Source organism: Lithobates pipiens, unplaced genomic scaffold (assembly GCF_037356315.1).
Source record: "Lithobates pipiens isolate NorthernLeopardFrog02 unplaced genomic scaffold, aLitPip1_a1.2 Scaffold_19, whole genome shotgun sequence".
NCBI lineage: Eukaryota > Metazoa > Chordata > Amphibia > Anura > Ranidae > Lithobates > Lithobates pipiens.
Window position 1 is genome coordinate 106,967,256 of NW_027507764.1, and position 27,523 is coordinate 106,994,778.

The 27,523-nt window shown below is 42.4% G+C and overlaps 1 protein-coding gene across 1 annotated transcript in view; it reads left to right on the forward strand.

Annotated features, from left to right (window-relative positions):
- The window catches only part of PTPRN2 (protein tyrosine phosphatase receptor type N2), a 1,275,947-nt gene that overhangs the window by 709,551 nt on the left and 538,873 nt on the right, over nt 1-27,523 (forward strand). The gene's annotated exons all lie outside the window — the stretch shown is intronic.

The following is a 27,523-nucleotide window of genomic DNA, read 5'->3' on the forward strand; positions in this document are numbered from 1 at the left end:
CATGTCAATTTTTTGGACATTTAGTACATTGACAGCCAATGGGCTATCTCAATGCAACACATGTTAAGGCACAAAAACACATACACTATATTACCAAAAGTTTTGGGACATCTGCCTTTACATGAACTTTAATGGCATCCCAGTCTTGGTCCGTAGGATTCAATATTGCGTTGGCCCACCCTTTGCAGCTATAACAGCTTCAACTCTTCTGGGAAGGTTGTCCACAAGGTTTAGGAAGGTGTCTATGGGAATGTTTGACCATTCTTCCAGAAGATCATTTGTGTGGTCAGGCACTGATGTGGATGAGAAGGCCTGGCTCGCAGTCTCCACTCAAATTCATCCCAAAGGTATTCTATCGGGTTGAGGTCAGCACAGCTTTCATTAGACTATTGCTTGGCTATCCTGCCGTGAAGGTCCTTGTTTAGATTCTTCCTGTTAGGGGGCGAGACCCCACTCTCCCTGTCTCCCAGTCTGCCACTGCATTGTCACAGGCATTTGTTGATGGAGGCTGTAAGTGGCCATGATGGCACTCAATGAGCAGGCATGTTCTGCCATTATCACCATATGAAAACCCGTAAATGCAGCTGCTGCTGGAGTTCATGCATGTAAAATAGAAGTGTCAGGAAGGCTCAAGGAGATTAGAAGCGCTAAGGTGCAAACAAGGCTAAAAAGGGAACAACTGTACTTTCTAAAAAAAATAAGTAAAAAAGGAATTTTTTTTATGATACACAATTTAGTTATGTAAATCTACTTTAACTGAAACAGGCGTATTCAGTTCAGCTCCAGGCAGACCTCAAAGTGGAAATAAACCCACCAATTGAATTGTTTCCCAAAATAGTTATATTCAAGGCATGCATTGAATAATAACTGTTGCAGTTACTAGTGTGCTTATGTCAGCTCTCAACCAAACTGTCAAGCCATTAAAGGACTGGCGTCATCGCTGATCAGATAGAGGTTAGATGGCAATTTCCTTGGCTGTAAAGGACAGCAGGCATCAAAGACCATAATTTATTAACTTCTTCAGATCCTCGCTATAGCCGAATGACAGCTATAGCGCGTACCTGCTTTGCCGGAATGGCATCTATTGACGTCCTCCCGTGCCCGAGCGGCTTGCATGCCTCCTGCAGGGTGCGCGCAGTGCGCTCTGTGATCAGCTAGTCTATAAGACTCACTGGATCACAGATCGGAGTAAGGGGTCGATCCTGACCCCTTACCATGTGATCCTCATGCTGACAGCGTGAGGAGAAAAAAAAAGCCTATCACCAGCGGCCATGAAAGGGACATTAGTCCCAATCACAGAGAGCTGCCGGTGCCACCTACCAGCTGCCTATCAGTGCCCACAATCAGTGCCTCATCAACAGTGCTTCACATCAGTGCCACCTATCAGTGACCATCATTGTCACCTACCAGTGCCCACCAGTGCCACCCATCAGTGCCACCTATCAGTGCCATCTATCAGTGGTACCTATCTGTGCCCATCAGTGCCAACCATCAGGGGTCATATGTGCTGCCCTATCTGTGCCCATCAGTACCACCTTATCTGTATCAGTGCCGCCTTATCTGTGCCTATCAGTGCCGCCTTAACTGTGCCTATCAGTGCCCATCAGTGCCGCTTGAACTGTGCCTATCAGTGCCCACCAGTGCAGCCTATTAGTGCCCACCAGTGCCACCTCATTAAAACATACCAATGAAGGAGAAAAATTACCTGTTTGCAAAATTTTATAACAAAATATGAAACATGATTTTTTTCCATTTTTTTTCTTTGTTTAGCAAAAAAGAAAAATCCCAGCTGTGATTAATTGCCACCAAAAGAAAGCTCTATCTGTGTGAAAAAAATGATAAAAATTTAATTTGGGTACAGTGTTGTATTAACGTTAAATTGTTATTCAAAATGCGTCAGTGCTGAAAGCTGAAAATTGGTCTGGGCAGGAGGGAGGTTTAAGTGCCTAGTAAGCAAGTGGTTAAATGAAAAAATAATAAATGTACTTCCTAAATACAACAAATACAAGTACCTGAATGCAGCTTAAAGCTGGCCATACAATATGCCAATTTCATGTTTCAAAATTTGCTCCTCCTACCGAATATACTTTGATTGGTAAATTGAAAGCGCCAGCTGGAAACATTTTTGATGAACAATGGCTGCATCAAGTCATATACAGAAGGAGCAATAGAAGCAGCGGACGATTTGTCCTTAAACCCTGTATAACCTGAATGCGAGAACCTTGGCTTCCTGTGATCCTTTGCACAACAATCCTCAGACTAAATAATGAAGGGTCAACACTGAAAACCAATCAGTGGTATGACACTTTTCACAGTTATGCTGCTGCTCATTCATTCTCCAATCAGCAGGCAGGGTCCTAACTATGATTTTAGGCCCAAGATGGTGCATTAAAGCCTGGATGAAAAGAGTAAATGAGCAGGATGACAAATCTTGTGGCAGATAAAACAGTTTAATATATTTTAGTTTGCCTGGAGTTCAGTTTTAAGTAAAGCTGCACGATTAATCGCCAAGAATCATTATCGCAATCTTGACTAAAGTGTTTCACAATTCTTTCTATGCAAAGAATTCTCTCTGCTCTTCTGAAGCCAAAGCCTCAAAAGAAAGGAAGAGAAAAACTGGACAGTCTGCCAAGAATCAAAACATTCTTTATCAGTTGAACTTAAGTATAAATATTGTAACAATTTGTCAATGGAATAGAGTGTGTGCAAGTGAAAAAGTTTAACCACTTAAACACTAATCCTTTTTCTAACATTTTTTACATTCAAGTTAAAATATTTTTTTATTTTTTTTTGCAAGAAAATTACTTAGAACCCCCAAACATTGCATATATTTATTTAGTAGACGCCCTTGAGCAGTAAAACCTTGGCACCCCACATGTTTTGGAACTACATTTCCCATGATGCTCAACTACACTACAGCCTGCATAAGCATCATGAGAAATGTAGTTCCAAAACATCTGGGGTGCCAAGGTTCGCCTTCACTGCCCTAGAGAATAAAATGATGGTTGTTGCAATATTTTATGTCACACTGTATCTGCGCAGTGGTCTTTCAAATGCAATTTTTTTTTTTTTATTACTTTAATGGATTAAAAAAACAAAAAAAAAACTAACCAGTAAAGTTAGTCCATATTTTTTTTGTATAATGTGAAAGATTTTGCGTTGCGATAATCGTGATCTTTTTATTCTAAGCAAAAAAAATCATGATTCTCATTGGCCAGAATCGTGCAGCTCTAGTTTTAAGTGATAACATTTTAACATCTAGAATTTAAAGCAGGTTCAAACGTCCTGTAACTTCATCGTAGTGAGCTAAAGTGCTTTGTATAGAAACGCAGGGTCTCACAAACAGCTAGGGAGCAGTGCAGAAAAATGCAGGCATGTTGCATTTGTTCGCACTGCTCTGCCTCACATCTGACGATTGCAAGCAAATGTGAACAAGTCACACAAAAAAACATTGTTTTCTGTGTGCCCTTAAAGAGGAAGTAAACCCTGATGGTTTTACTTCCTCTTTGTCTCCCTGCAAAGGTAAAGCATAATGGGCTCCTATGCATCGCATAGTAGCCCATTATGTGTCACTTACCTGACACAGGAGCCAGCGATGTCACCGATGCCCCCTGTAGTACGGAGCGTCCATCTTCTTCCAGGTATCGCTGCGCCGGCCACTCACAGCACCAGAGCAGTGATGACGTCACTCCCGCGCATGCGTACGGGAGCCGCCACTAATGGCACATCGCCGTTAGCAGCGGCACGCTTAGTGCGCCTGTGTGGCGCTGTAGACAGCAGTGCCTGTCTTTTTGTAAATATCTCCTAAACCGTGTAGGTTTAGGAGATATTTCTTGGACCTACAGGTAAGCCTTGATCTAGGCTTACCTGTAGGTCAAAGTGGTTTGTAAGGGTTTACAACCACTTTAAGGAGAGTTATGTTTTTATTATGCATAAAAATGCAACTTTCTGGTAAAGTGTGAACCTACCCTTAGTTAGGTTGTTTTTTTTTTTGTTAGGGGGGAAACTGTCTGTTGGCTTATACCAGTCGTAGGCAAGTGACTGCAATCCCTGGGTTGTACATATCAGTTAAAACCCCTTCCCAGTCTTGTCTTCAGTAGGAATGACATTACCGCTGTCAAATTATGCAGCGCACAGGACTGTCAATGAGCTCATCATGCTGTAATATTTGTTACGCTACTTTTGTTTAGAATGTCAGCTTTGCCTTATTAGGTTGTTAAAGTATCTTTTAGCTATTGATTCCCTAGTGAATCGGATTTGTTTAGTCTGTCAGCATGTTGAACACAATTGGGAATCCTCGCAGTGCAGAAGGTATATACTGCTCAAGGCCAAATGGAAATGAGAGCATTTGCATGAAGTCCCTTAGGTTTTAATTGCTGCAGAAAGAACTCTCACTAAATAAGCAATTGGATTGTAGCTGGAAACTGTTGTATTGCATGCATGTCATTTTCTCATCTTTACACTGAAAAACGCTTCCTTGAAGGTAATTGTATAAGTACGTTTATAGTGAGTAGTACTGCGATTTTACAGCTAAGACTGCAAATGGAAGATCAAGGTGAGATATAATGTAAACCGGTTTCCATGGGGAGTAATGTGGGATAATGCTATGTTCCTGGCGTAGTCTACACTGTAATTCATAATACTCTAGAGCCTATAAGATAATCAAGGTGCCATGGTTTTCAGGAACCAGACTTGTACAGAACATTCACCTAGTAATTTAGGAGGTGTACATTTTATCGTTTACATTTACCTTGTCTGCAACTTTTCACAAACTTATCAGAGGTGCGGCTATGTCTTGGTCACTTTGGATAAAAAAAAAAAGTGCTATAAATTTCCACCAATCGGCATTTTAAGCTACCTTCCATGAAATCTATATTTCATCCAGAACTCCAGGCAAATACATAGTTTAAATCTGAACTCCAGGCTGAAAAATAATTTAACCTTGCTATGAGGCTCCCTCCGCAGTTCAAGGTTTTAATGCTTGTTTTGTCTACGGGGATAGGAATAAGGTGAAATACTTACCTTATTTCCCATTTATGCCGCGTACACACGGTCGAACTGTTTGACGTACTTAGTCCGTTGAAACACATTTCAGCGGACAATCCGCTCGTGTGTGGGCTTCAGCGGACTTTTTCAGCGTGCAGTCCGGAGTACTAAGAATTTCGGTTTTTCCAAAAATCTGTCCGTCGTACTTTGGTTTCAGCGGACAATGCGGTCGTCAGTATGCTAGTTCGACGGACTAAGAATGGCGCATGCCCAGAAAGGATTTACACGGCGGAAGGGTGCTTTGCTGTGTTTTGGACTTCCTATTTCTAGTCCCGTCGTACGTGCTGTACACGTCATCGCGCAAGCTTTCGACGGACTGTTTGTGTATCCGTGTGTGGTCAAGTCCGTTCAGTGGAAACTACGACGGATTGTCCGTCGGATTGTATGACGGACTAAGTACGCCATACAATCCGCTCGTGTGTACGCGGCATTACTCTCCATAAGACTGTTCTTCTGAAGTCATTCCTCTTCACTGCCTGACAGGTTGCAGGCCTCTAATGCCATAATGTCCAATGCAGGACCAATATTCCTGCATTGTAAACAAGGACATCCATGGACCACCCACATTCTGGGAGCAAAGAAGTGTAGGAAATGAGGAAAAAGGAAGAAATGCATGTATTCATCATCCCATAGACCAGCCTTTCTCAACCTTTGAACCCTTTCTACCCCTTTCTCATGGGATCCGAACCCCTGCCAAGATTGGTCTGTTGGAAGTCATTAGGTAAATGCCCCTTACACTGGTGGTCAGTGAGAAGAATGCAAGAAAGTCAACCTTTTAGACAGCTAAAAAAAGCTACTAGCACTGCCAAGTGGTGTTGGACTTGGAACTGTGAAGGCACTATCAGATAAAAGGTCAATTAGACACAGCTTGAGGAACCCCTAGAAACCTCTGGAGGAATCCTAGGGTTCCATGGAACCCTGATTAAGAAATGCTACCCTAGATATTATAAGCATTCATCCTTGGTAGTGCAGATGGGACACCAATACAAGGGGAACTTTATATCTCCTGAAGACCAGAGTGCAGCTTTAGTCTATAGTCACACCTGAGTGTATTTTTGGTGACTGAAGTGTTTTTTAAGCATTAAACAAGCTTTGTGTAAGTGTTTTTGCATGTGTATCAGGATGTGGGAGTTTGTCTCCTGGGCAAGGGAGAAAAGCAGCTGTAGAGGAGGAGAGTCGATTTTCAGGGATCAAAACACATGCTGTTAACTTACAGGCACACCCATTAAAATATTAAATGCAGTTTTTTTTAATAACAAACATGTCATACTTACCTGCTCTGTGTAATAGTTTTGCAGAGAGCAGCCCCAATCCTTCTCTTCTCAGATCCCCGCCGGCAGGGCCTGACCACTCCCTCCTGCGAGTGTCCCATAGCAAACAGCTTCCAAGTTGCTGCTCTGTGTGTACATTTACAAGCAAAGTGCAACTTGGCTCTGCCCCCACTCTCTCCTCATTGGCTCACTGGCTGTGATTGACAGTAATGGGAACCAATGGCTCCCACTGCTGTCTCATCCAATGAGGAAGAAACCTGAGCAAGCTGCTGCTCTTGTGCACATCGCTGAATCGAGATGGGGCTCAGGTAAGTTTTAGGAGACGCTGGGGGAGCTGACGCTCACAGATGGTTTTTAACCACTTGCCTACCAGGCACTTTTACCCCCTTCCTGCCCAGGCCAATTTTCAGCTTTCAGCGCTGTCACACTTTAAATGACAATTGTGTTGTCATGCTACACTGTACCCATATGAAAATGTTACCATTTTATTCACACAACTAGAGCTTTATTTTGGTAGTATCTAATACCACTGGGTTTTTATTTTTTCTAAATAAATTAAAAAATACCAAACATTTTGAGAAAAAAACAAAAACAAACATTTTTCATAGTTTGTTTTAAAATTTTGCAAACAGGTAATTTTTCTCATTCACTGATAAGGCTGCACTGATGGGCACTGATAGGCTGTACTCATGAGGCGGCACTGATGAGGCAGCACTGGGGGGCGCTGATAGGTAGCAGTAAAGGGCACTGATTGGCGGCACTGATAGGTAACACTGATGAGGAGGCACTGGTGGGTACTGATTGGCAGTACTGATGGTCACTGATTGGCAGTACTGATAAGCACTGGTGGGCACTGATTGGCAACACTGATGAGCACTGGTGGACACTGATTGGCAGCACTGGTGGCCACTGATAGGCAGCACTGATGGGCACTTTTGGCACTGCACTGATATTTAGGACACTGATAATCAGGGCCCTGATTATTAGTGTAGATGTCTCTTTCACACAAGCCAGTTACCGGATCTACTCTCCTCAAGCTGTTAGTGTGAGGAAAGGAATCCGATAAACGGCTTGTGTTTACATTGTGATCAGCTGTGATTGGCCCTTTACCCCGATCTGTGTATAGCGCACCACCTGCATCACTTATAGCGTGGTCGGGAAGTGGTTAACATTCATACATAGAATTCAGGAAGGTAAAAAACATTGAATATTTACAACCACTTTAAAGTCTACAGGGCCAAAAATGTCTTATTCTGAAAAAAATTGCTTGTGTACTTCTTTGAGTATAGGACTTCAAGTATACAGGAAACTGAACATTGAAATATGAACAGGCACAATTACAAACATGGGATTCTTCTTGTTAAGTGTATTTCAGCAGAGGGAAACACAATTCTAATGCTCAGGTGTGAATGGGGGCGTGAAGATATAAACATAATCTGTTTCGCCTGACAAAATATTTGCAATTTCGTTCATCCAGTCTTAAGGTTCAAAAATATTTGCTACTCCACATAACCCGGCTGATGTCAGAACTATTCCCTATTTCAGTGTTGCAGCTTTCTGTGTCACCTGGCTCGTGAAAAAGCAACTGCATAATTGTACTAATTAAGTGTGCAATGATCCCTCGCCAGTGACAGCATCTTCTGAGTGCCGGTCTTCTGGCCTCTTCATTGCCCAGTGGGGGATGATGTTAATCCTGAACATGCACAGGAGCTAGTCATCCTGGCTCTCAGAGCCCGGTTCAGCACTGTAAGATGAGCTGAGCATGCACAGCTCTGTTTACAGAACCAGGGAGCAGGCAGATAGGGGCGTTTTATTGCATTGGATGTTTCTTCTGCAATAAAAGTCTTCCTGCTCGCTGTTCCTTACAGTGGGACTTTAGTTATGCTTTAACCCTGCTCTGTTTATGCATAAGATGCCTTAATTCAGACATCACATCGCCCAAAGAAAAATTATGATTTTATGAAATTGAAATGATAGATGCCATTGCATTAAACATCACACCATATGATGACAACACAGGAATATTATATATTCTTTCATACAGCTTCTCTTCCTTTTATCACGTTAAGTGAATACAGAAACAAGGATGTACTGTAAGGAGTATAGAGTTGTATATGGGTAGATCCACTGTGACTCTCCACCAACTCCTCCTTCAGTTCTGATGTTGAATTTTACCCACTAATGTTTAGAGGTGGACAGTAAAAAAATGCAGATATTGCACCTTGTGCACACTTGTTTTATCTTGTTGCTTTAAGCGGGGGCTCAGAAATGCCTTATGGTAAAGGTACCAGTTATGCTTGTTGGCATTCTTACTTCAGGCTCTTAAAGTGGATGTAAACCTGTAAAAAAATTTTTTTAATGAAGACTTCTACCTGGTACAGTAGAGGATGTCAAGTCATATGTCTCCAGTCTTGCCACAAAGAGTTAATCCAGCTCTGAGCAATCCCCCTGCCTTTTTTTTACAAAGCTAAAAAATGACACACAGATAAATGTGTGTCGCCACTTCCCCCACTGCTGTGATTGACATCTCATGTACTTCTCTCATGCACGAGCATGAGAGCAGAGGGAGTGTGTCTGATTAGCTGTCAAAGTGGCACCGAGTAGATATGACATATGCACAATGCTGGGGGCCGCGAGCGCGCTCGCTCTGCTTGTGCTGTGTGTGCAGTAAGGACTGATCTGCGCGCACTTTTCATTCCCCAGGCTTGAGGTTTGGGCTTGCGACGCTGCATGGCGATGGGGAGTGTAGAGGTGGATGGGGAGTCATGTGACATCATGGATCCGCCCCCTGAGCGCTGTCAAAGAGACACGCCCACCGATTCCTGAGTTTTGCGGGGCTCCTACAGCTGAACGGAGTAAGATTGTAAAGGTAAGGATACATGTAGGAGGTTTATATGCTTTATATTCTACCTTTAGTTTAATCCGGGTGATCAGTGGGTTTACATTCACTTTAAGGCCAGCAAAGTTAGATTAAGTAAGATAAACAGCAATAGGTTATTTTTTATTGGAATCAAAACTGTTGCTTAAAGTGTACCTGTACTGAATAAAAAATGAGCTAATTTGCAGATAGTAGTCACCATAGGTTGCCATATTTTACCTTTCATGTTACGTTAATCTTCTTGGAGAATTATTGTAATCCTAATGAAGGCTCCTAAAAGCTGCTTTGGAAATGCCAAGATGTATTTTTTTGTAAATGTTATACAAGATTCGCACATTTTTCTAACTTGATTCAAGTGGAAAGATGTATGAGCCCTAAGTTTGTGAAATTTAGTATTTGCATATGCTTATTCACACATCCTCTGCCGCCAACTTAAAGCGGAACTATACTCACCTCAGCTCCAGCCATGTGGCACCCCCAAGCTCCCCACCTGACTGCTGACATCTGTGGGTAGCCCAAATCTGGGTCTTGATCATTGTCCGCTTTCATTGGCTGGACGGGAAGGACATTGTGCTCGCGCTGGCATTCAGTCATGTTCGACAATGCCAAAATTGCATTTACGGCTTACTGTACATGGGTGGATAGGCAGGTATGTAACTTTTTTGCAGAAGAGACAAAGCATGTCTCTTCTGCAATACAAGTCCTGCCTGTCCTCACATTTTTAATTGTGACCTGAAGTGTAAGCTGGCCACACACTAGTAGAATTTTGTTTAAAATTTTGCGTTTTAAGAAGCTTTGTTTGATTTTATAATCATTAGTGAGGTCAAATTGGTGTTCAAAGCAGCAGGATAGAAAATTATCTTTGAACTAACACATCTCTAACATATGTGTATGCAGTTTTCGTTCAGAAAAGTCCATTCATTCCAACACTGAATGTTAAACGAAATTTTGAAGTATCTTCAAACAACATCCGTCAAGTCATTGAATGCACTGAGAGTTTTCATACAAATGTTCATACTAAAATTCATATGAACATTCACTTGAATGTCCAGTAGTATATGGCTATAGGTAAGGTTAATTAAGTAATACTGTCACATGCAAGGTCATGCAGATGTAAGGGTATTACAGGGTGCTCCAGCAGCAATGCAAAGAGTTTTTTTGTAACGTGGAAGATGAGGCCTGATAGCTTATGGTGATTAGGGTAATCTTAGTTGGTTATCTTAGCTAAGCAGTTTACTGTATATACACCACAGCTATAGTATGCATTACATTTCTAATGAAAACCTAATAAAAAAGATGAAAGCAGTATTAAACCCAAAGCCAAAAATGTAATATATTGCAGCAATCATTAGATGTGAAGGCTGTATCCGTTTTCCCCTGGTGACCTGCCCTGTAACACACCTCATGTATTATAGTGCCCCCACCCTGGATGAAGGAGAACACTGGGCACCTTTGGACAGCAGCATTGTCAGTCTGGGGGGAGGGGGTTAAATGTACTATCAGATTTAAATACACCAACAAATTGAAGCCAAATGTCAGCTATTACTTTGTAAGCAGCTACAGCAAACTGTTTTTTTTTTGGGGGGGGGGGATAAAGATTTTACATAAATAAATGCTGATCATTGTAAGCATTCCTTTTTAGCGTTAAATGGTTTGTCTAATGTCTGATGCATTCTGCTGGAGAGCTTGTTATTTTGAAAAGCAACAGACTTGCTGGCTGGATCACTAGATGGTAATAAAAGAAATAAAGGAAATTAAAGCAGCCTTTACATCTAAGAATTGGTAAGCTGCAATATAAGAAATGTTTGTTTTTGGGTTTAATACTGCTTTAAATTGTGCATCATGTGCCCAGATAATATACTATCACAATGCAATTTCAGAAAAACAACAACCCAAGATAAAAACGTTTTGCTTTTGTGGTTTCCAGTGGTTGCTAACAGTCCCATATATAGGACTGTTAGAACCTATATATGTCCTGTGCTTGTCCTGAACATACCACAGCTGATCTGAGTTGAAAGGGGAACAAAAAGCTAACTTTTGCAATGTAATGTTGGCTGTAAACCATCATGATGTATTGAAGATGGCGGGCACTGACACAACTTCCTAGACTCCAGATTGTCTGCTCTCCTATTACAAGATAAAGACACAATAGTGACAACTGATTATATATTTTTAACTGCTCTTTTTTTATAAACCAATAATACCAGTGTTCCATTAGACACGGGTTCTTTTTTAGCTTTGAAATGTATGGTCTTGTACATTGTTAGAAATTACATGGGTTTGTTGTATTAAAAATATTGTATTAAATTATTTTCCCATCTTTGCACTTAATTATATTTAATTAAAGCACATTAATAGTGTACAAATGATAGAAATACAGATTTAGAAGCATCTATCCCAAACTAAAAGTAACAAAAGAGGAATTAAAATTCTTTAGAGACTTAAGAGGAAAAATATATATTTAATTCCTGTGAGTTTTCCCTGAGCTAAATTATTCTTTATTACCATTCTCACAGTTTAATGTATAAGGCCCCTGGGGTTGTATTCAACATGTTGCAATCTGAATGGCTTGGGATCTGTTGTTAACTGTGCATTAACCTGTGTCTTACCACAGTGAATGGGCAAATGTGAATGCAGAATAATGGCCGGTCGTTTGCCATGACATAATCTTTCTTCCTCCAAACAATTTACTGCAGTGTATTTCTGTGGAAGCATATAGGAGGGTTGACAAGTGCATACCACATGCGATTGCGGTATTGCCATGTAAAGGAGGCGTCTTGTAGATTGCTTAGTTAAAAGACACTTTCACAGCCTCTCCTATAAATAAAGAGCGCTCATGTCGCTCTATTGAATTGACTCGGAAGAATAAAATATTTCTCAGAGAACAACCACAACATTCACGGCCAAAAAATAAGCTTTAATCACATGTATTCTGATTCACATTTCCTGCAAATGCATGATAAGTCCACAAAGTATTCTTCAAACATCAGCAGGATTGCAATTTCTTTGAGTTCCTGACTGACTGTGTTATAAAAATGTACTAACACCTTTTTTGTTTGACTCCTTTTTTTACACCATAAGAAAAGCTGATTAAAAACAAAATTGCAAGGATCTTTCAGAAACCATGAATCAGATCGAGAAAGTTACAGTTAAATCACACTTGTTTAATACTAAAAGTAAATCCAACAAACATAGTCAAAACATAGCCAAAGTTTGGGAACCTGAACAGATAGCCAGACAAGCCAGAAAGTCAGGAAGCCAGAGATCAGCGTAATGGAACAGCAAGCAGGATCTGAAGCCAGAAGGAATATCAGCCAAGCAAGTATTTAACAGGAATGCAGGAGTCTCTGTCATGTTGACCAAGGCGAAGGCAGAGATCATCTGGGTTGGATGGCTTAGGTAGGCAGGACTGATGTGCAGGATATCATCAAAAGGTGAGTCACTGTGGAGAGCTAGGAGCTGGCAATTAGCTGACAGCTGAGCTGCCAGCTTAGAGGAAGGAAGGGCTGAGCCCAGCTCTGACGGGATCAGAATTTGAAGGATACATTTAGTTTTACTAAATATCACATAATCTGGCCCCATTACCTGCCTAACCAATATACTAAATATAAGGACAGATGTCAGATGTAGTCAGACCAATCCACATCACTGCTAGCTTGATGAGGATCAGGCTAGTGTTTACATCATGATAAGCCCCTGGTGTATTTGAAAAAAAAAAAAATCTAATCCCAGATAGAGTCCTTATAATAGCCACAACAATTATGCAGACCTAGGAATGTACACACTGCTCTGTAATCATATACATTGTATCATTTTTTTTAATTTACAAAATTAGCAATTTACCTTTCTCTTTTGTTCATTGACAGACACAGCGCTTCATTATTCAGAACCATAGGGTTATACCACCCCCTACAGGAGTAGGACACTAGGCAGAAAAAAAGACTTGGCTATGTTTATTTAGTTTTTCCGGGATTTTTCTCTGGTGAGATCTACAATCAACTGCCAGGCTGGGCGACCGGCTGGATACTAAGATCCAGTGGTCTCCCCAGTCTGGCCAGCTAGCATGTGCAGACCACAGCTATGTGCTAAGTCGGCCGTGACATAGCCCTACTGGACGGGAACTGGCCCTGTGAATTAATTGTCTCGCGAGGTCGCATACAACCGGGTCTCAGCCAGAGTCGCAGCATTCCTCATGCCCAACAGCCCCCCACTTCAGTGGTGATTTGTCTGGGAGCGTTACCTGCATGCTTTGCTGGATTGGTAAGTATGGGGCCCCCTCCTCTCTTTCCCTGGACATGACGTGGGGTGCGGCTACTCCCTGTGGTGGTCAGTCCCTCCAGGGTTCTCCACCCCCTCCCTCCCTTTCTTCCCCCGGGTGAGGCCCAGGCTTCTGGCATAGGTGCTTTTGAACACACTGTCCCCCCCTTCCACCTTCGGGATTGCTACTGGGGGTATCCCTTGGGCCCACCTGCTGCAGTGGTTGGTCCTAGGAGGCCGGTGACCAGACGTCCGCGATTGGGGGACTGCCTGCAGTGGCCCTCCCGTAATTTATGCCATGGGTTTGCAGCCTTGGAGTCCACCACTTCAATTTTTTGGGTGTCTGCCCTCCGTTCAGCAGCTCAGATCGGTCCATTCCCCCCACGGGCAGAACACTCACAGCGGGCGGCCAAAAATGTAGGCCTTGGCTTTTGCCGTCTGCTTGGCCCTGTGAGGGGCCCTGGTCTATGATCCCTGTGGGAGGTCACTGTCCCCTATGTAGGGCCTCGGTCGACATCTTCTGTGTGGGCCTCGGGTGGTGGGGGTCTCAGTTGGTGGCCCCCTCCTGACTTTTTTGTCGTGATGCTTAGGCGTATAGCCTAGTAAATAACAACCCTACTCTCCCCTAACTGCTCTGTCTCGAATGATCCTATATGTGGCCCTGCCGCCACAGGCTTGTGGGGTTGTAGCTTAGACAGCAAACCCTGTTGCTTCAGAGTGTGATTGTCCTGGTTCCCGTGTCGGGAACAGTTTTGGGGGTTTTATTCAAACCTGTTCACAGTCCAAAAGATGGAGGGCATGGTACATCCAATTCTGGACCTCAAGGCTCTGACCTGCCTTGTATGGGTACAGAAGTTCATGATGGGGTCTGTTCGCAATGCTTACTTTCAAACTTCACTATGTGCCCAACTCCAGCATTTCCTCCATTTTGCCGTGGGTGCTGAGCATTGTCTGCGCGTGGTGTTGCCCTTTGGTCTTGCCACCACTCCTCGGGTGTTCACTAGGTGTTGGCCCCGGATCTGGTGTGATTACATCAGTGGAGTTTTGTGGTCCTGGGCTGCCTGGATGATCTTCTTCTGTGAGTCCTCTACTGCCCCGAGGGCAGCGTAGCTCCTATACTGATCTTGACAGATTTCAGTTGGCTTCTATACTATCTGAAGTCTGCTTTGGCTCTTTCCAGAACATTGGGTTATCTGATCCGGACTTCAGCTTTGGCTAGAGCATTTCTTCCTTCCATAGTTGCATGCTGTGTTTTTCATTTACTGTTGTCCGACAGGTGGGCCTCCCCGCGGACCTGTATGTGGGTGTTGGAACTGATTGTATCTACCTTTTGAGGTGATTCCATTTGCACAGTTCCATTCAAGCTCCCTTCCGGGAGATCCTGGCATAATGGGACAAGTGCCCGAGGTCTCTGGACAATCAGATTTGACTGAGCCAGGAAACTGGAGGTTCCCTGGTCTGGTGGCTTCGCTCTCCGGTTCTTTGGTGGGGTAAATTCTTTCTCCTCTTGTATTGAACAGGGTGACCACCAATGCCAGTCTGTCCGGGTGGGGAGATGTCCTGGGGCTGAGCTCTGTTTAGGGTCATTGGATGCTGGTGGAATCTGGACTACCAAGCGAGGGTGTTGGCAATCCTGGCAGTTGTCAGTATCCAAAGGGCCTTTTTAATGCCTTAGGAGGATATTCTCAAATAATTTTTTTGATGATTTTTTTTTTTTCAGTTCTCTAATTAACTCCTTATTCTACTTCTCCATTCATCGTTGCTTTCCTCATGTTTTTCTTGTTTGTTTCTGTTTAACTGATTATTAATATTTAAACTTAAATTTAAAAAAAATATTTTTACAGATTTAACATATATTTACACATTTCCCATTTAAGAAGCACAACATTGGAAAAAAAAAAAAAAAAACTTTATTTCATTTGTAAATAAATTTGCAATGCTTTGTACCATTATCATAATTGTAGTGTAATTTTAAACAGGACTCATTATAGAATAGTATGCAGTAACACTATTTATTTTTAAACTAATGCTGCTAAAAAAAAAAAGTGGATTTTGTTAAGTTTTGTTATGTTTTATTGTCTAACGATTGTGAAAAAAATCATTGTTGCAAGACAATATCATGAAAAGAAAGCCTTGCTTGTCCTTAAATAAACATTATATGTATTACCGTGTTATCTTGAAGCGTAACTCCACTTTAGAAAAAAAATTCCTCATTGGGTGATCAATGTACATTACAGGGATTTTCTATAGAACACCTCCAGGTAGCCATATTGCATTGCACTTTACAGAAAATTACAGAGCTGCAGATTAAAAAGGAAGGGTATTTGTTTTAAACATTCAACTACAATATACTTGTGTCACAAATCCTCACAGAGTTATTTGCCGTGAGGTGCCATGTTGAACTTCCAGTGACCAGTATGAGAGAGTGAGAGCGATAACACCAAATTTAACACACCTGCTCCCCATTCAAACCTAAGAATGTGTAATAGTAATGAGGCACATTACATCGGGGAGGGAAAATGGCTAATTTGGACAAATTTGGACAGTTTCACTTAGACGTGTACTTACTTTTGTTGCCAGCGGTTTAGATATTAATGGCTGTGTGTTGAGTTATTTTGAGGGGACAGAAAATTTCCACTGTTATACAAGCTGTACACTCACTACTTTTCATTGTAGCAAAGCGTCATTTCTTCAGTGTTGCCACATGAAAAAATATGATAAAATATTTACAAAAAGGTGAGGGTGTTCCAGGTTTTATTGCCAAAGCCCAATTGAACAAGCTGAAGTTAGGAACTGATTGTCTACCATGCACAGCTGCACCAGATTCTGAGTGCTCCAGTTTTAGGCCCCTTTCACACGGACGATCCGTTCAGGTCTGCCTGTCAGTTTTTCAGGCGGACCTGAACGGATACTCCATAGAGGTCTATGGAGTGTCGGATGTCAGCGGTGACAAGTCCGCTGACATCCGACCCACTCTGATCCGAAAAAGTGTGACGGAGGAAAAAGCTATTTTTCCATCCGTCATCGGATCGGATGACGACGGACACTGCGGTCTGTCGTCACCCGATCTCCCATAGGGGTGAGTGCCGCTGTGACAGGTACGTCCCTGCGCAGTGTGCTGAGACGGACCTGTCATCTTCCTGCTCAACGGAGATCGCTCTGGCGATTCCTGCTGAGCAAGCGGATATCCAGAAAGGACCCTTAGTTAATCTCCCCCAATGCATCGGGTTCCTAATCTTGACGTCATCACGCACACCTATAGGGCAGTGTGAGTTCTGCCTGTTCTGCTGTATTATTGTGAGCACCTTGTAGTGCACAATAGATAGAATATTTTCATAGCACACAAAGTGGCTTGCTTTGTTTCTTTTCCATGATGGCACTATAAATGCTTGAGCTGATGTGAGAGTGTGGATTACCACTGGAGTTATTGGAGCTGCCCAGTGGTGTAGACTACTGACCCATTCATCTACCATAAACTGCTTTTTTATCTTCTATTATCTAGTGGGCTTTTGTGTCTCCTGGAGGTGTGGGAACACTTGGAACACATATGTTTTACAGTGAGTATGATTGGGCAGCAATTTAGACTTTGAGCATGAACATTTGGTTATTTTATTGTATTTAATGATATACAGTATGTTATTATTTGTCTGTTTGATTTATATAATTTCTATGCACTTTGATTATCATTTGGTATAAGGAATGTTTTCACATACCGTAGTTACTTTGCACTATAGCACGTTATTTGTGGTATATATTTTATCATATACGTTTTTGTATCAAGAGCACTAAAGGGAACATAGATGTTGCATTTAAATAATTGTGTCCAGCATTTAGGATACTAGAGTGAGGCAGTTCCTGGTACATATATTTCACAGACACAGATTGCAGTTTTTTTGGTAACTCGTCTCTATTTTGTGAAGATTTCAACTGTGCAGCCACCTCCGTGCTGCAAAACCTCCTGTTAGAATACTTTAGTATCACTTTAAGGTATTTCTGAGTTTGGCATAATTGCAATGTTTCCTAGCAACTGTGAGCAAATCATGGGAGTATGGAGTTGCCCTTTAAAAAAAAAAAATCACTAATGGGCACACATATAAAATGCACCAGGGCCTTGTTGATAAAGGGGAGGACTTTTTAGCACCACCAGCCTGGCACAATCATAAAGCTAGGGAACCCTTGAGTGTGTGTTGTTAGCTGCTTCAGGAGCCCTGTAAAGAGTAATATGTTGATGCTATATAAATACTGGAAACTAATTTTAACCACTTTCAGACCGGACCATTTTGCTGGTAAATGACCAGAGGTCTTTTTACAATTTGGCACTGCGCTGCTTTAACTGGTAATTGCGTGGTCATGCAATGTTGTACCCAAACAAAATTTGCGTCCTTTTCTTCCCACAAATAGAGCTTTCTTTTGATGGTATTTGATTGCCTCTGCGATTTTTATTTTTTGCGATATAAATGGAAAAAGACCGCAAATTTTGAAAAAAAATGATATTTTCTACTTTTTGTTATTAGAAAAATCCAATAAATTCAATTTTAGTCATACATTTAGGCCAAAATGTATTCAGCCACATGTCTTTGGTAAAAAAAAAGTCAATAACTGTATATTTATTGGTTTGCGCAAAAGTTGTCACATCTACAAACTAAGGTACGTTTTCTGGAATTTACGCAGCTTTTAGTTTACGACTGCCTATCTCAGTTCTTGAGGTGCTAAAATGGCAGGGCAGTACAAAACCCCCCCAAATGACCCCATTTTGGAAAGTAGACCCCCTAAGGAAATCGATAAGTGGCATGTTGAGCCCATCGAATATTTTTTTTTTTTTTTTTTTTACACAAAGTTGTCACTAAATGATATATTGCTCACACATGCTATGGGCATATGTGAAATGACACCCCAAAATAAATTCTGCTGCTTCTCCTGAGTACGGGGATACCACACGTGTGGGATTTTTTGGGAGCCTAGCCGCGTGCGGGGCCCCGAAAGCCAAGAACCGCCTTCAGGTTTTCTAAGGGCGTAAATATTTGACTTCACTCCTCACTACCTAATACAGTTTTGAAGGCCATAAAATGCCAAGATGGCACAAAACCCCCACAAATGACCCCATTTTAGAAAGTAGACACCCAAAGCTATTTGCTGAGAGGCATGTTGAGTCCATGGAATATTTTATATTTTGCCACAAGTTGCGGGAAAATTACAAACTTTAATTTTTTTTTATTTTTTTTTCACAAAGTTGTCACTAAATGATATATTGCTCACACATGCCATGGGCATATGTGAAATGACACCCCAAAATAAATTCTGCTGCTTCTCCTGAGTACGGAGATACCAAATGTGTGGGATTTTTTGGGAGCCTAGCCGCGTACGGGGCCCCGAAAGCCAAGAACCGCCTTCAGGTTTTCTAAGGGCGTAAATATTTGACTTCACTCCTCACTACCTATTACAGTTTTGAAGGCCATAAAATGCCAAGATGGCACAAAACCCCCACAAATGACCCCATTTTAGAAAGTAGACACCCCAAGCTATTTGCTGAGAGGCATGTTGAGTCCATGGAATATTTTATATTTTGCCACAAGTTGCGGGAAAATTACAAACTTTTTTTTTTATTTATTTTTTTCACAAAGTTGTCACTAAATGATATATTGCTCACGCATGCCATGGGCATATGTGAAATGACACCCCAAAATAAATTCTGCTGCTTCTCCTGAGTACGGGGATACCACATATGTGGGACTTTTTGGGAGCCTAGCCGCGTACGGGGCCCCGAAAACCAAGCACCGCCTTCAGGCTTTCTAAGGGCGTTACAGTTTTGAAGGCCATAAAATGCCAAGATGGCACAAACCCCCCCCAAATGACCCCATTTTGGAAAGTAGACACCCCTAAATTTAGGGGTACACTAGTGAGACTAGGTAATAAATGGCGGGTGCCCTGAAACTATAAAAAAATAACTAACCAACCAGCGTCACCTGTAACAGTTATATGGTGATCACTGGTGAAAGGGTTAACTAGGGGGCAATCAGGGGGCTTTATGCGGTAGTATATGGGGGTCCCTGGCGCTATAAAAAGCTGCGGCGAACCTAAATACCTACCTACCTAACTAGCGTCACCTGTGACACTAATACAGCGATCAGAAAAATGATCGCTTATTAGGCTGGGTTCACACTGGAGCGATGCGGGAACGCCACGAATCCGCGGCGGGTTCCCGCATCGCATGCCTCCCGGCGGCAGTTCACACTGCCCTATGCGAACTGCTGGGAGTGTCAGTGAAATGTTAATGACACCCCCAGATCAGTTTGCATATCGCAGTGCGATCTGCAAACTCGGATCGCATGGTGTGAACACCCATGCGATCCGATTCTGCTGCGGACCAAAAAAAGGGTCCCGTGCGAGTTTGCGGCGGGTGCGACACGAATTCAGCCATACTATCTGTATGGCTGAACTCGAATCGCACAGAGATCGGATGTGATTTGCACTGCAGTGCGGTGCGAATCACATCCGTTCTCAAACCGCTGCAATGTGAACCCAGCCTTAGTGACACTGGCGACGGGGGGTGATCACGGGGTTAAACCTTTATTGGGGGGGTTAGGGGGGTACCTTAGAACTAAAGGGGGCTAACCCTAACTGCCCTAACAGTTATTACAGTCACAAATGACACCCGCCGGGTGATCAGGGGGTTAAACCTTTATTAGGTAATAAATGGCGGGTGCCCTGAAACTATAAAAAAATAACTAACCAACCAGCGTCACCTGTAACAGTTATATGGTGATCACTGGTGAAAGGGTTAACTAGGGGGCAATCAGGGGGCTTTATGCGGTAGTATATGGGGGTCCCTGGCGCTATAAAAAGTTGCGGCGAACCTAAATACCTACCTGCCTAACTAGCGTCACCTGTGACACTAATACAGCGATCAGAAAAATGATCGCTTATTAGGCTGGGTTCACACTGGAGCGATGCGGGAACGCCACGAATCCGCGGCGGGTTCCCGCATCGCATGCCTCCCGGCGGCAGTTCACACTGCCCTATGCGAACTGCTGGGAGTGTCAGTGAAATGTTAATGACACCCCCAGATCAGTTTGCATATCGCAGTGCGATCTGCAAACTCGGATCGCATGGTGTGAACACCCATGCGATCCGATTCTGCTGCGGACCAAAAAAAGGGTCCCGTGCGAGTTTGCGGCGGGCTGCGACACGAATTCAGCCATACTATCTGTATGGCTGAACTCGAATCGCACAGAGATCGGATGTGATTTGCACTGCAGTGCGGTGCGAATCACATCCGTTCTCAAACCGCTGCAATGTGAACCCAGCCTTAGTGACACTGGCGACGGGGGGTGATCACGGGGTTAAACCTTTATTGGGGGGGTTAGGGGGGTACCTTAGAACTAAAGGGGGCTAACCCTAACTGCCCTAACAGTTATTACAGTCACAAATGACACCAATGCAAAAAAAAAAAAAAAGCAATTGGTGTCACTGTGACTGGGGGGGCAGGGGTAATTGGGGGGGTGATCGGGGGGTAAAGGGGGGGTGTGAGTGTGCCTGGCATGTTCTACTGTATGTGTGGTGTGTTGGTGCAACTCACCGAACCTCTCTCCTCGGTGCCGGAACGAAAAATACCGACACGGAGGAGAGAATACATCACTTCCTCTCCTGTGTTTACATTACAGGAGAGGAAGTGATGTCACGAAGGATTTCCATTCGTCGAGAGCGATCGCGAGGGGGTGGCCATGAATGAATGGCCGCCCCCTCATCCCGGATCGCTCTCGAAGGAATGCCGACCGCCGCAGGCACCGGGGGGGGGCCCGATCGGGCCCCCCACCCGCGGGCAGGCAGGGACTTATATATACGCCCATATGCCTGCCCGTGCCATTCTGCCGACGTATATCGTCGTGCGGCGGTCGGCAAGTGGTTAAAGTGGAGCTCCACCCAAAAGGGAAGCTCTGCTTGTTTGCACCCAAACCCCCTCCTCCCCCCATCCACTGCCACATTTGGCACTTTTTGGGTGGGAACATGTACCTGGTTTTGACAGGTACCTACTCCCTACTTCCTGTTCACATCACTGTGGCAATCTATGATGATGTCCGGCCCCTCCTTCTTCCCCCACAGCCTTATGGGACACTCACAGGTCCAAGAAGACTTTAGGACCTTTCAGAAAGCCATGGCACGGCTCATCCAGGCACAATAGGAAACTGGCTGTGAAGCTGGAAGGCTTCGCTGCTGGTTTCCCTTATCTAAGATGGGGGGCACCTGCACCTTGATGAATTGGCTCGGGTGTTGACATTGATGGATCCTTGGACAGGTTAGTGTCTGTATTAAAAGTCAGCAGCTACAGTATTTGTAGCTGCTGACTTATAATTTTTTTGGGTGAGACTGGAGCTCCTCTTTAAATGGAATTTTCTTGTAATAATTTGCTTGTGCATCTGAAGACTCATAGAAATTCACCCATCTATATGAATTTTGTCTTACCTTCTATATGACGCTAGTGGAAGTTAGATGGATTACATATCTCTTTAACAGACTACATAATCATTAGTTCTGCAGCAGGTATGGACTGGCAGATTCCATTTGCAAGCTAGTGAGAAATGTTTTTTCTTTTTCTGAGCAAAATACCAAGATTTATGTACCTTGATTAACACAGACAGTTTCTGCGCATTTTTCAAAAAGCTCTTCATCAATTTCCCCCTCAACCAGCACCAGAACCCAGGACAGATTGCTGCCATAGTCAAAAATGCTAATTCATTTGCTAAGTCTATGCCTGTCCCCGCAGTGTAATTGTGCTTCAGAATTGCATTAGAGGTTTCTCACTGATGTTATGAAGTTCAAAATACTGTTATAACTTCAGACGTTGCCAGTATGGTTCTCTTTGCCGGAGCTGATTTAAAATATCAATGAATAAAAATGAGTTGTGAGCTGAAAAGAGGAATTTTAAAATGTTGAATTAAAAAATGATCAAGACAGTAAAACAAAGAATGTTTCCAGAGTTATTTTAACAGGGGTGATAAATGCAAGTAGAATGCAGTTACGTGAAGAAAATATATATACCGCATTCTTAACTAACTTACAGGTGCAAATCAGTCAAACCTGAAAAGTATGCTTTTTTACTGACTATAAAACATGTCTTTCAAGTGTTTAAAAGAGAAGTATGGTCTTTTTTTTTTTAAATCATACTTACCTAGGTGGATGCAGCAATGGTCCAATGATGCACCTGTCCCCCGCCGGTTCTAAGATTCAGAAACTGAGGAATCAAGCACCGCCGATCATTTAGCTTGCAGTGTTCCATGGACAGAGAGCTGGTGACTGTCAGTCACAGCTTTCTGTTCTGCCCCCCCCCCCCCCACTCACTACAGCTCTGGGCTGTGGAGGTGGTGGGAGCAGCTGGCTGAGGCTCTCAGCAGCTTGCTGAGAGGATGAGCCGGGTGGCCCCTGGGTGGATCTCAATCATATGGTAGTGATCTTTCCCCACCCTGGACCAGGTCTGTGATGGCAGCCGATAACTTCAGCTCACTGTCTTCTGAAAACGGATCACAGGAGTGCAGAATGAACTATACTCTTGTGATCCAAACGAGCTGTATTTTTAACCAAATTTTAAAAATGACTGCAATCACGAAAGAACAAGGCATATTAATGGGGACTGGGGTTTATAGCAATCATTTCCATAAAAGCTCATGTCACAGGGACACTCTTGGCTTCATGTAGTAAATATATACACATATTTCAATACAAATTTACAACTCCATGCATGTAATACCCACTAAAGATTGTGTTAGTGATTATGGCACTAACCTGCCTTTTTGCATAATAGACATTTATAGAAGTTCCTTTAAATTTACATTTTAATCCTTCATCTTCTGCCTTATTGGCACTATAGCTCCAATTTTCATAATCTTACTTGACTCTGAGCTTATAGAAATTCAGGCCAGTTCAATGGATACACTCCCTCCCTCTCTCTGGAGAAGACTGTGTCTGAACCGCCACAAACCTGGGTTCAAACCTACCAGTAGTTTGTTGGGGGGGGGGGGGGGCACTGTGATGACAGTCCATAAAAAGACTAGATCAAGAATACCAAAACTTTAGCTTTAGTAAGCTAGATGGATCCCTTTTCTTTCTCTTAATTGGCCCTTTTGCCAATATTCCTTTCACTTACACCAACAATGGGACACTGTTCTTCCCAATAACACCAAGATGGGGCATTATGCCTTCTATTGAAACCAAAGATGGAGCAATATTCCTTTTAGCACTAACCAAAGGCTATAGGTAATTTTTTTCACTTCTAATGCTCACCAAAGCAGTCCTGACCCATTGCGGTATGAATGCCACTAGACCCCTGAAGGTATGCTATGGTATTTAGCACCAAACCATCATTAGCTGATTTTTTTAAAGTCTTGAAAATTGTCAGGTGGGGCCTCCATGGATCAGACTTGTTTTTCCAGCACATCCCACAAAATCTTGCTTGAATTGAAATCTGGAGAATTTGGCCAGGTCAACACCTTGAATTTGTTGTTGTGTTCCTTAAACCATTCTAGGACCATTTTTGCAGTGTGGAAGGGCACTTTATCCTGCTGATAGAAGCCACTGCCATATGGGAATACCGTTTGCATGAAAGGTTGTACTTGGTCAGCAACAATGTTTAGTTAGGTGGTAAATGTCATGTAACACCCACATGAATGGCAGGTCCCAAGGTTCCCCAGCAGAATTTTGCCTAAAGCATCACACTGCCTATGCCAGCTTACCTTCTTCCCATACTGAATCCTGGTGCCATTTTCTTTCCTAGGTAAGTGATATACATGCATCCAACCATCCACATGATGTACCGTATTTTCCAGCGTATAAGACGACCTTTTACACTTATAAAAACTGGGCAAAAAGGAGGGGTCGTCTTATACGCCGGGTCAGCTGCTGGGATGCCTTCTGGATGTCTGGTAATACTGTATGTAGCTTCGGCTACATACAGTATATACCACTGAGCCAATCCCAGTGAGCGATGTATTCAAATGAATACAGAGCCTGCTCGGATTGGAGTAACAATCTCTACCAATCCGAGCAGGCTACACACAGTAGCCTGCTCGGATTGGCTTTGAGAGTGAGAGAGGCGCGGGCTGATGATGTTACAGCCTCTGCCAATCCAAGCAGGCTTTGTATTCATTAATAGAATACATCGCTCGCTGTGATTGGCTCCAGCACCAGCAAGAAGGAAATGGCTCCAGCAAGAACGAAGAAGAGGGATATGAAGCGTCGGAAGCCTCGGAATGGGGGGTCGTCTTAAACGATGAGTACGGGCAAAACATTTTAAAAACCTGTACAGTTAGGGGGTCGTCTTATATGCCGGGTCGTCTTATACACCGGCAAATACAGTAAATACTGTAAATATATGATTCATCAGCTTAGAGAACCTTCTTCCATTACCCTGTGGTCTGGTTCTGATGCTCACATGCCCATTGTAGGTTCTTTTGGTTGTGGACATGGGTCAGCATGTGCACCCTGACAAGTCTGACAGCACACTGCGATTTCCATTTTTTGGGCTTTGAACACATCAACTTATGGACAATATGTTTACTTAATATATCCCACCAACTTTCAAATGCAATTATAATGAGATATTCAATGTTATTCACTCAACCTGTCAGTGGTCATCAAATTATGATTGGTCGGTATATGTGCATTTATCATTTTTTATGCACCATGTATTTGTCTGTAAAAACCTTTCTTGTGTGGACATCCAAAATCTCTGTGACTGCTGCTAGGCGCTGCCATATTGAATTTGATGTTAACAGCTCTTGCGACTCAGAGCTGTCACTGAGGTATTTACTTTCGCTCCTCTCCCAGTAGCTACATAAAAATCATAAAAGTTGATTTAAGATGGTAAGGGGTAGAGAAGCTGGGTCAGCAACAATAGAAATGGATTGCACGCAGAAGAAGAGAAGGCTATGATGTGCAAAGAGGAAGGGAGCTATGTTAGGGAATTGACTCTTTCTGGTGTAATCAAATTCCTTAGCAAGTTCAAAGCCACATTGAAACTGAACAACACATTGCAATTATCTGCAAATAAGCTTATTTCCCTGTGTTTTTACTTTTTTTAAGCTGGTGACAGGGCCTCTTTATGGCTAATAAAGATATATTCAGAAATCTAAGAATACATATTATATCTAAACAAACTGTGCATCCTCCCAATGCTGGTAATATATTGGCAAACATATAAAATGAATAAATAAAACATTGAGCCATGAAGATGGTGTTGACAGCCTAGTAGATGGCTGTGCTACAGTGCGGTACATATTCATTTTTCCACAAAGGGATTCTTATAGTGTAATGGTATTTTTCATCTCTAATCACTAGTACTTGGTGTCAGTATCTCTTTTCTTCCCTCTTTTGAATGGCACAGTGTGATATGTCTAATGACAGCTAGAACAAATTTCAGTAATGAGGTCACCTTGGTCCTGTATTACGCCTTTGACTGCTGTTTTCCATAGAAATTATTTGTGAAAGCGAATCCCGTGCCTGGAATAACTTCCTACACTGTGGCAGAAAAGTGATGGAAAGGACATGTTCCCACTTGATTGTCTTCTGCAAGAAGGTTTTAAATTTGAGGCTGAAAATTGGAATAAAATGAAAAATCAAGTTGGAAAAATTCTAGTTTGTACATAGTTACATATAGACACATAGTGCATAGATATTTTGGCATACTCAGACTTGCTGTTTGTACTATAATCCTACTTACATGAGCAGCTCTGCCATATTTACTTGGTTCTCTGTATACCTGAGGTCCACTATTGTTCTTCACCCTATCTTAGCTGGCAGTACAGTGAAGACAGTTCCCAAAATTGTGGATAACAAAGATTTTAAATTTAAAATTATTATTTAAATTATTAGCATTTCCAAAGGGTTATAGGACGTCAAAGTGGACTGGCAATCCAGTTAAAAAGTGTATTCAAAGCCAAAATGTTTTAGTGCTGGATAGAATAGGGACGTTTTGAAACTCTTGCCATGTTTATTTTCTGCTATGTTCATGATGGGCTATTTCTCCCTCTTTGTTCTGACCATTGGCCCTGGGAAGAAATTGATTGAAAATCCAGAATGTTATTGTCACTACAAGAGAGAAATCCTTCAAATGGGGACACCTGTCCTGTCACTTTGAAGATATTTATTCTCACTTCCAGTTTTGTCTTTGGGACGGGAAGTGAAAGGACATTTCTCTAATGATGATACATTATACATGATTTAACCCATTCCTACCCAGCCCTGGCATCCCTATAACTAGGCTACTATGTCTGGTTGGCGGAAAGGTCTGCCCGATTGTGTGACCACTGTGATTGGCTGTCATAGTGGTCACATGATTAGCAGCTTGTTCCACCAGTTCCCAATCATTACTAGAGATAGGGAGCTGTCATTGACAGCTCGGTCACTGTGCTGGGAATGTGCAGTGAGCATGCTCTTGGCACAGAAACCACTGCCACCCATGGATGCACGTGTGCGTTTGGTCGTTAAGAGCCAACCTATTTCTGACACACTTCTGTAATATGTAGATGGAAGAGTTTAAGAAGTAAAAGTAATAAACACCTGGCAATAGTCCTAAAACTGCTACAAACATATTTTTGGAACAGAAATGCGTCAACATTTTTTTTTAGCACTGCAAGTCTTGGCCAGATTCTACGCAATCTTTGCACAGTAGGAATTCTACCTGCCCTTTATTCAAAGCTATACCACAGCTTCTTCATATGCAGACCTTGACCAGAAGAATAAGAAGACTGCATCAGTGTAGCAATTTTTATTTAAACTAATAAGTATACAAACTAATAAGTATAATATACAGTATACATAAAGTAATCAAAGGGTATCATTTTTGGTTATCTGCTAACATTCTCCACAATCAAAATATATCTTCTACCCAGTGAGCATTGCACTAGGACATACCTCATAATGTTACCCAATGCCTTAATTTAAATTTTTTATGATTGAAATGGTGTTTTCAATTTACTGACGGTTCTATATAAGATAATTTAATGCATACACATTATACTGTTCATTTTTGTGGTTATTTTGTGTAGGTTTTGCTTCTTAATCACTTGCTTACTGGACACTT